Source organism: Macrobrachium rosenbergii, chromosome 54, assembly GCF_040412425.1.
Source record: "Macrobrachium rosenbergii isolate ZJJX-2024 chromosome 54, ASM4041242v1, whole genome shotgun sequence".
Classification (NCBI taxonomy): Eukaryota; Metazoa; Arthropoda; class Malacostraca; order Decapoda; family Palaemonidae; genus Macrobrachium; species Macrobrachium rosenbergii.
In genome coordinates, this window is record NC_089794.1 from 2,944,467 (window position 1) to 2,955,000 (window position 10,534).

Genomic DNA, 10,534 nt, shown 5'->3' on the forward strand with positions numbered 1-10,534 from the left:
AGGCAGCAATCCAGATGAGCCAGCCACCCCCATATACAAAAGAGGCTTCCCCAGACACAACTACAAAGAGAAGCCTAAACAGAAGAAACAAAAACCTCCAGAAGTCATATGCAAAGTACTGATGGATGAGGTTTGAGTGGCACGCCTGCAAGGTGAGTTTAGTTGACCAGTTTGGATGCATCTGCCAATATTTCTTTTTCAAATCATCAAAAACGTCAAATTGAAAATGTCATTTTACAAATATGAAGGAGAATCAGATATATTAGATAAGGATACTGGGAATATTGTTATTACAAATGTATGGTTTAATGGAGGTTACATACCTGTAGGTCTAGAGTGAATGGTAATGGCATATGTGAACGGAGATATGAGTTCTTTTAGGGGTTGCACAAAATATCAGGATATGAACAGCATTCATGAACTGGAACTTGACTACAGTAACAACTATTGTTGAGTAATTGTAAAAAAACAATTTACCGTAGTTCCTCTTTAATTATGATTTAAACTATCTACTGACTTGTCTTACGATGTTGTTGTTCTTTAAATATAATCGAAAGCATTTACTGAAGTTTTATTAGTAATTTTTTTCCACTGCATGAAATTTTTTAGTTACGTTTCAGTTCGACTTCTTATTCACTATCAGTAGGCTATTATTTACCAATCATTATTAATGTTAATTACTATATATATGTTAATACATTATTTCTGTTTTCCTGGTTTACCTCACCGTGAGGAGTATAATCGCAAGCAGTGAATAACTTAGTCCTCAACCATACAGGCTCGGAAAAGCCTACCATTCAGTCCTCTAGTGATCAATTATATAGTTACATAACTACTGAATACATTATTGATTATGAAAATCTAATAGCACACAAATACTTATTAACAAATATAATAATGCATATCATACGATCCCTAGCTTTTCACAGATCAGGAAAGGATCAATAGGCCTAGACAAACATTTATACGTTAATATTCAGCAACCTATATTTTGATTATGATAAATATACAGTGTAATAAAAGTTTTATTTTTTATGCTGTTTACCTAAACCATGTAGCCCCACAAGTTTTGAGTGCTAAAATAAATCCTCAGACAAAAAAAAAAACTGTCTAAGCCGAGTCAAAAGAAAAAAAAAAAAACCTTAAAACCACAGTTTTTAAAAGAAAAAATAAGAAACGGAAAAACGATAATGATTTTGATTTCCTTTAGACGGAATGTTATTTAGTTTGGCAACCAGGATACTCATTACCCGCATAATATCCATTAGCGAGTGACTCGTTTGTTTGTTTTAGATCAAGCTAGCCTTGTGAAGAAAGGGGTTCTTTCTCTAGGAGTCTAGGGTGAACGGTAACCAAGTGACAGAACAGAAACGGTTAGTGTCATCATGGCACATCATGCGCCTGCGCCACCTTACCAACAGTTGCCAGATACACCTTCTTGAAAATTGCCATAAGCCTTTTGTCTGGAACATTAAGGGAACTGATGCAATATTTTATATCACAATCGTACTTAAAATATTAGTTACAATCTTGATAGATTGTGTCCCTAATTTAAATATCTGTTAAGCCAAAACTCAGTAATGATCAAGGAATACAGTTTTTGGACAATAAAATGACATAATTATTTGATACACTATCAAGTGCTTTCGACCAGTCACATGAAGTTAAAAGGAACATTTCATTTATATCTATATCTCTTTAATAAAAAATTCTCATTTCTATCTATATCTCTAAGGATTCCGTCTACAGTTCCAGTAAGTTTTGTTTCTGTCTTTAATTTGTTCGCGGGATCCATATTGCATTATATGATTGTAAAGCTGTGTAGCCATTTTATTTTTCTAAAACACTGGTCTGAAGGCAACAGTGACATCGGTCGAACGTCACTGTTATCATCGTTATCACCATATTTGGACAATGGATAAATTACAGCATATTTCCACCATTCAAGGATTTTCCCTTGTAACAACTGACGCATTCACAAGTGAAAATTGACATGAAGTCGTTAAAAAAAATCTAGATAAGAATACCATTACGACAATTCCCGTCTGTCAAACCTGCAATTGTGCAGGCAGTGTGGTCCCAAACGTAACTGAACCAAGCCTTTCTCAAGGAACACTCAGGATCTGGAGTATGACGTATATCACATGATCGCTGAGTTTGTAAAGGTGTCAAAGAAACGAGCAGGTAAAGGTTACTGCTGGTTTATTACAGATCCAGGCGGCTTATATTGCGGCCGACTGACGCCGGGCCGTGAGAGACAATGGAATTGACTGTGACCTGAGGTCGAAACAATAAATAATAATATACAGTGAACGAGTGAATTACAATACAAAACATACAGAGACACAATATAGATACAGTCTTGATGCCTGTGAATGAAGAAACATGTGATACACAATGTGTGACATTCGTATAAATACCATAAAGTAAAAATGACAAAAATCGTGACCTGGCACGTTTTAGGCGTGACTAATTTAGCTTGAAGAAAACGGGAAGTCACCAAAGAAAACAAGCTCAGCGGAGACTTAATTAATGGCGCCGGTGGTGACTTTACAAATACTCCCAAGACGAGGGGACGCGTCTGATTAATCCCTGTACCTGGTGGGACGCTGAAGGGTGCCGCGGCTCCTTGAAGATAACTGAGGGGCCTCCCGCCTGTGAGGCTGCTGTTTGGGCGGTCCCTTCCTGGGCGGCCGGCGCCTGCGGTGGTGAGGGCGTGCTGGAGTGCGTTTGGGCGGAAGGGTGCTGCGATGCTGCCGGGACTCTCCGACAGGAAGGCGGGCTTTAGCCGGTCTATGGAAACCCAGTCGTCCCCTGCCTGGAAGTGCCAGCTGAACGCCTTTGCTGTTCCGTTCCAGCACGCGGAAGGGTCCCCTGTAGGGCTTAGTTAGTGGTGGACGGACGGCGTCGACTCTGACGAAGACGTGGGTGGCGGATGACAGCTGTGGCGGCATGAAGGTGGTTGCTCTGTCGATGTATGAGCGCCTGCAAGGGGGCGAACTTGCCGGCCACGTCGCGGAGCCTCTGCAGAGATGGGGAGTGGCGTTCATCCGTCACGAGCTCTCCCGGCACCACGAGGGGTTCCCCATAGGTTTGTTCAGCTGCGGATGGGGTGCCGTCGGCTCTGGGGCGGTCCTCAACCCGAGGAGGACCCACGGCAGCTGATGTTTCCAGTCCTCGGCGGTGCAGCGGGCCATGAGGATGACTTTAAGGACCTGTGGAACCGTTCAACCAGGCCGTTGGGCGCTGGGTTGTATGCTGTGGTGGTGTGGTGCGTGGTTCCCAGCAGTTGAGCCAGGGCAGACCACAGCTCGGAGAGGAAGGCGGGGCCCCTGTCGGTTGTGATGTGGTCCGGGACGCCGAAGCGGCTAACCCAGCTGGAGAGCAGGGCCTCGGCGCACGCCGCTGGCGGTGGCTTCTTGCATGGGCGTGGCTTCCGGGCCACCTCGTTGAACGGTCTACCACCGTCAGGAGGTATCTGGATCCGCCTGATGGGGAAGGGGCCCGGCGACGTCGATGTGGATGTGGCCGGCGGCGCCCTGGCTGTGGGAACTCGCCTACCCCCGACTGCGTGTGACGACCCACTTTACTGGTCTGGCACTGCAGGCACTGTTTTGCCCAGGCTGTGGCGTCCTTTTGCACCCCGTGCCAGACGAACTTTTTTGAAAGCAGTTTGGCCGTGGTCCTGCCGGAGGGGTGTGAGAGGCCGTGGATGATGTCAAATACCTGGCGGCGGCGTGAGGCTGGAACCAAAGGGCGGGGCTGGCCTGTGCTGATGTCACAGAGCAGGCTGGGACCTCCGGGGCGAGGGTCACGTCCCGCCACTTGAGGGATGTGATGGCGGTGCGGTATGCTGGGGTTTCTGGGTCAGCGGCCTGTTCTCTGGCAAGGTCCTGGTAATCTACACCAAGCTGCACTGCGTTCAACTCGACTCTGGAGAGGGCGTCTGCTACGGGATTTTTCTTGCCGGGGAGGTACCTGACGGAACAGGTAAATTCGGCTATGGCTGAGAGGTGGCGCTGCTGTCTGGAAGACCATCGTCCCCTGCTTCGTGAAGGCGTGAACCAGTGGCTGGTGGTCTGTGAAGATTGTGAAGGGCGTCCCCTCCAGGAGGAACTTGAAGTGCCGAACTGCGCGGTACATCGCGCAGAGTTCCCTGTCGAAGGTGCTGTATCGGGACTCTGCGGGACTGAACTTCTTGCTGAAGAAGGCGATGGGCTGGGGGCGCCGTTGATGATTTGCTCCAGAACAGCACCGCAGGCAACGTTACTGGCGTCCGTCGTCAGCTGGAGGGAGCCTGGGATCCTGGTGTGCCAAGGCGGTTGCCTTGGTGAGGGGCGGCCTTCGTCAGGAAAAGGCCTGCTGCTGGCTGGGTCCCCAAGACAGGGACTTCAGTTGACCTCTTAGGACTTCCGTCAGGGGCGTGGTGTGCGCGATCCGGGGATGAACCGCCTGTAGAAGTTTACCATCCCAAGGAACTCCTGGACGGCCTTGATGGAGGTGGGTGTCGGGAATTTTGCTACGGCTGCCACTTTCGATGTAAGAGGGCGGACGCCTGTCGGAGATACCTCGTGACCCAGGAACTCTGCTTTCTGGACGCCGAATGTACACTTGTCAAAACGGACGACGAGGCCGTTTTCTTGGAGGCGCTGGAGGACTGCTTTGATGTGCCTCTGGTGTTCGCTGTGAGACCTGGAAAATATGAGAATGTCGTCGGCGTAGCAGACGCAGAATTTTAGGTCCCCAGGATGCTGTCCATGAGCCGCTGGAAGGTGGCCCCGGCGTTCCTCAGCCCGAAGGTGGAGAAGGCGAACACATAGGACCCGAAGGGCGTGATGATGGCTGTCTTTGGTATGTCCTCTGGCGCAACAGGTACCTGAAAATAAGATTTAAGAAGGTCCAATTTAGTGAATATTTTGGCCCCGTGAAAGGAGGCCGTGAGGTCTTGCATATTGGGCAGAGGGTAGTGGTCGGGCTCCGTTGCAATGTTGAGCCGTCTGTAGTCGCCGCAGGGTCTCCAGGAGCCGTCCGGTTTCTGCACCATGTGGAGGGGGAGGCCCATGGACTGGAGGCTTTCCTGCAGATGCCCATCCGTTCCATCTCCGCGAATGCTTTTTCACCTCCTGAAGGCGCTGAGGGGAAGCCTGCGGAACTTCGCATGTGTCGGGGCCCTTTAGTCACTATATGGTGGTATATGCCGTGCTTGGCTGGGGCCCCGGGACTTAGCGGCTCGGGCTTAAACACCTCAGGGAACTCCGACAGAAGGTGTGCATACTGGTGGGGGCGGCGGCGCTGATGGTGGGTCTGGGTCCCGCCGTTAACGGGAGAGACCGGCAGGAGTCGGGATCGAGGAGGCGCTTGCGCCCCACGTCGACTAGCAGGCGAAGTGCGCCAGAAAATCGGCCCCCAGGAGTGGGGTTCCTCGTCCGCGACGATGAAGTCCCAGGAGTAATTCTGGCCAAGGATGGAGATCGACAGGAGCCTGGTGCCGTAGGAGAGGATGGGGTTCCGTTGGCGGCCGTCAGGAAAGCGGCCGGGTCTGGTGTCTGGTTGCGGTCCTCTCTGGATGCTGGGAAGACCGACTTGAAGGCTCCTGTGTCGACCAGCATCATCCTGCCGGAGACGGTGTCGCGGACGTAAAACCTACTGTTTTTGAGGCCCTGGGTTCTTCGGCTGCCATGGCGGCCTGTCCTGCTGGCGCCGCCACCCCCGTTTTTGAACGGTTGAGCGAGCAGGGCGGCAGGCAGTTTCGGGCGTCCTTTCCGAACCACTTGTGATAGCGACAGAAGCCGGGGACCACCGTCTGCTGTGGTTCGGTGGGCGTTTGTTGGCGATGGCGTTGACGGGCTGCTCGTCCTCTTCAGGCTGGGCCGGAGCTGACCGGCTGTGGGCGGTTTTAGCCGTTGTGAAGCCTTGACGGAGTCTGTGAGGTGTTGTGCCGCCTCTATGAGGTCCTCGACAGGCATGGTGTAGGGGTGAGCGATCTGGTTGCGTACTTCCGGGAGGAGTTGGCGAAGGAAATTTCCCGTCTGAAGCTTATCTCCTGCCGCTTGTTTGTGTCACCCGAGACTGGTAGTGACAGGAGATCTCACGACCATGCCCCAAGCGTCTCTTGGCTTGAGGTCGTGGCGTGGATTTATTGGCAAGGTCGATAGCACGGGCGGCCCGCTCGGCGATGGGCAGGAGCAAGCTTCGAGGAGGAACTTTTTGTAATGCTGTATGTGAGGTGTGTGTCTCGGTACCGCGAGATGAATTTGTTGTACACGTCCTCCGGAAGGGCGTTGAGCACTGTGTCGGCCTGTAGGATTTCGTCCGTGAGGTCCGCGATTCTGAAGTGGCTCTCCACCCTGCGCAGCCATCTCGATGGGTTGCCCTGCGTAAACGGCGGCAGCTTTAGGGTGAGGGCGGCCCGCGATTGTGTTGCCCGGCCGTCGTGTGTTCGGGGCGCTGGTGTGGAGTTGCGGGAGGGCCTCGATGCGGGGGCGGGCGCGGCTGCGATGGGAGGTAGGTAAACCTCGGAGTCCGCGGGGTCCGCGTTTAACTGCATGAAGGAGGGGATATCCGCGTCCATGCTCGCTCCTTTGACCCCCTTACTGGAGTAGGATACTCGCGTCAGTACGCACTTTCGTGCGCCGTGTGGGGTCCGCTAGTGACGCTGATGGGGTGCGCCGACGAGTCAGCACGCTCAAACGCTGGTTACAGCGCCGTGTTTAGGCCGCTAAGAGCGTTTTTGGAGAAACCCTGGAGCCAAGACTGAGTCGCCGTGTGAGTCCGCTAATGGCTCCGGGATACTCGGGGTCACCACTGTAAAGGTGTCAAAAGAAACGAGCAGGTAAAGGTTACTGCTGGTTTATTACAGATCCAGGCGGCTTATATTGCGGCCGACTGACGCCGGGCCGTGAGAGACAATGGAATTGACTGTGACCTGAGGTCGAAACAATAAATAATAATATACAGTGAACGAGTACAAATTACAATACGAAACATACAGAGACACAATATAGATACAGTCTTGATGCCTGTGAATGAAGAAACATGTGATACACAATGTGTGACATTCGTATAAATACCATAAAGTAAAAATGACAAAAATGCGTGACCTGGCACGTTTTAGGCGTGACTAATTTAGCTTGAAGAAAACGGGAAGTCACCAAAGAAAACAAGCTCAGCGGAGACTTAATTAATGGCGCCGAATTGGTGACTTTACAAGTTACCAAGAAATCATTTTTCTCCATAGGTGTCAAAAAATTCATTACAAATGTTTAATGTTTCCTCGGCGATATCAAAGAAGCATCTGTGCTGACCTTTCTGTTTTGAAGGGACAATTTCTTCCATTACATTCCACATATTCCCTTCATTTTGCTTATTTTCTAGATCTCGTGTTTCTTGCCGTTTGTTCGATAAACAATTGTTAACTATTTCTCCAGCAGCCAATTGATGCCTAAATAAAACTATTGTCAAGAGATAGTTGTTATTATCCTCAGTATAACGGGTATCCCACTTCTACGCTGCCTCCTTTGTTCCTTTGGTTAGGCACGTTGCAGGAGGCATCGTAACATTCGTAGAAAACTCGAGTTCAAATCGCCATCTAGTAATCTGCATCATCTGTTCTTGAATTTCTATCAAGCGTAGGTAAAAAACTAAATAAATAGTGTCAAAATGTTTCTTTGCTTTAATTAGTAAGGCTTCTAAAAAATTTCTGGTACGCTATTAGACTTACTTAAATAACTTTGGCAGCAGCAGTACTGCTGCGAAAAATGTTAGCTTACGATGTCTAGTGAAGTAACAATATCAGTGTCTTTTGTAATCATTTACTTGTTTTAATTCTGATACGTGAAGAATTTTATGCAATTCTGCGTTGTTACGTAATAGGTCATCATTCAACAGATCTCCAGGAATGAGGGATGTGGCAGGGCTAATGAAAATAATCAACTGATGCCTTCGGGTGGCAGTAAATAGCCCCTGCAACGATTCAAGGGAGTTTCTGATACTCTGTTTGAACCGGTGTATCTTGAACTTCCAAGAATGAGGGCAAGCTGAATTTCAACTTGTGAACGTGACAGTATCTCTGCATCATTCTATGTTCTCTGGATATAATCATCAATCAAAGCAAAGAGATCTGGTCTGTTACTTTTTGGCAATGTTTCACTGACACACTTTACATCTACATCTTTTTCTTCAATGAGCACTTTTACCTCTTCACAACAGTTTAACGGTGACTTTGCATAAAAACGTACAGTGTTTAATATAGTTTTGATTTTTTTCCACTGGCTCTACCTCAAATGCCATTGTCATTATAGTTTCTGGAAAAAAAAACACAGTTTGCTTTTATGGCTGGACACTGATGAGGTTAATAAGTTCTCCACAATTGCAACACCTATTTCGAGTCTATTGTTTCTGTCCACCAGTTCTCCACTGAGCGATGTGGGCGGGGAGTCAAAGTGGCTATCGATAAGTTTCTCTGCTTTGATTTTGATACCTAGAACCGAGATATAATTACCTACCAAAAGTGTCTCCAAGATCATTATAGATAGGAACAGGAGCTGGTGCATGAGTCACACTGTCAATTTTATGGTCATTCAAGTCTTTCATATTGAGGCTTCTTTAGTGTTTCCCTGTTACTTCTCTCACCTGCAAGGAGTTGCAACTTCCTCCTTTTATTCTATAAGTTAAGTATACCTTAGTTTTATAGACCACTGAGCTGATTAACAGCTCACCTAGGGCTGGCCCTTCCCCCCTTCCTATTTTTACGTGGCTAAGAACCAATAGGTTACTTAGCAACGGGACCTACAAATTTTGTGGAATCCGAACCATTATAGCAAGAATTGAATTTCTATCACCAGAAATAAATTCTCTAACTCTTCATCAAGAAAGGAAATCGAACTCCGAGCGTAGTCCAGTCCACAGATCTGATCGACTTGCCCAACGAAAAGCCTGCTTCTATGGCCTTACCAAATTTTGTTGAGCATCTTGACAATGAGAACAAATAAATTCATACCGACAGACGGAAGCAACAGCATACAGCTCCTAGCAGCTCCATTCCAATCTGGTTATTCTGCAGCTTGTTATCATTCTCATCACGACTGAATTCTAAATCCCCTTTTCCAAGCTTGAAGTCATTCTCTGTTTTGATAACGGCAAAAATTTTACATTTAAGCTTAGTGACTAGTCCCAAATCCACGAAGACTCTTTTTCCTCAGTGTGTCCCGTCAGCAAATCCTGATCACCGCAGGAAATGATGCACTCTTTCAATGGTTGGTCCAACTTTTTCATGACAAAATACTTCACAAGGCTCATGTTAACCTAGGAAGGTTTCTGACTCTCTACAGCTCATGGCAGTCACTATATTTCATTTCCTTCAAGCAAGAACCTCCTATCAGCAGTTTGCTGTTCAGGTACATTTGGATTTGAGACTCATCCGTAATCAACTCCTTTATAGGAGTCGCGTTTCTCGTGAAGTCTTACTTCTTTCATCGGCTACAAACGTCCCTGTCTTCTATTTCCCTATCCTCCTCCTCCGCCAAATTAGTCTCTGGTTACTATTAACCTGGCATTAGATCCATGACAACCTTTCTAACTTCTTATGAGGTCCAGGTCATTTTCACATATAGAATCTTGAGTGGTAATAAAAGACGCTCCTGGCCTGGCAGTTTATCGATAAAATTCGCTGGGAGAAGTTTCGCTAGAAAACCTTTGTTTAAAATCTTGTATTTTTTACAGGTAAATACAGCTCATATGAAAAATGTTAAACATTGGTAATCACACTAAAAAGAATCAACTAAATTGTACAACTCAAACTGTAGGACCATGCAAAATTTTCGCCTCATTGCAGGAAAAATCATCCAAAATAAGCAGAGCACAGATAGCAAGACGTTCCCAAGAGAAAGAGAGTAAAAGACAGAGGATATGAATCTTTTTAATAAGGAGAGAGGGGTGGATGGATTGTCTTACACGCACACATACACACACACGCACACAAAGAGAGAGAGAGAGAGAGAGAGAGAGAGAAGAGAGAGAGAGATTGGTGGGGATTTTCTTTCAGAGAGAGAGAGAGAGAAAGAGAAGGGAACCGCTTGTAGAAAGTCTTGCGGAGAGAGAGAGAAGAGCGCGCACGCACACACACACACACACACAGGAATTTCTTACAAAGAAAGGAAAAGACCGTTTCCTTGTATATTTTCCGTGCCATCAGCCTCTGCGCTTAAATGAAGAAATAAGCGACCGAGGGTGATCTGAGCAAGGATGAATGTTCGGTTGTAGACAAAAGTTCGAGCATGTACCTAACGAAATTGTAGACAAAAGTTCGAGCATGTACCTAACGAAATTGTAGACAAAAGTTCGAGCATGTACCTAACGAAATTGTAGACAAAAGTTCGAGCATGTACCTAACGAAATACATTATTTGAATTTGTAACTAAACCGGGCACCTAACTAGATAAGTTGAGAAGTAAGAAGGCAACTCCAGTTACGTATGCAAGTACACAAAGCAAAAATGTCGAAAGTAGCTGTGCAATGGATAAGCACATGGGTGCAT

The 10,534-nt window shown here is 47.2% G+C and overlaps 1 protein-coding gene across 1 annotated transcript in view; it reads right to left on the reverse strand.

The window, feature by feature from the left end:
• Positions 1 to 10,534, reverse strand: part of LOC136834730 (aminopeptidase N-like) — a 107,637-nt gene that overhangs the window by 50,875 nt on the left and 46,228 nt on the right.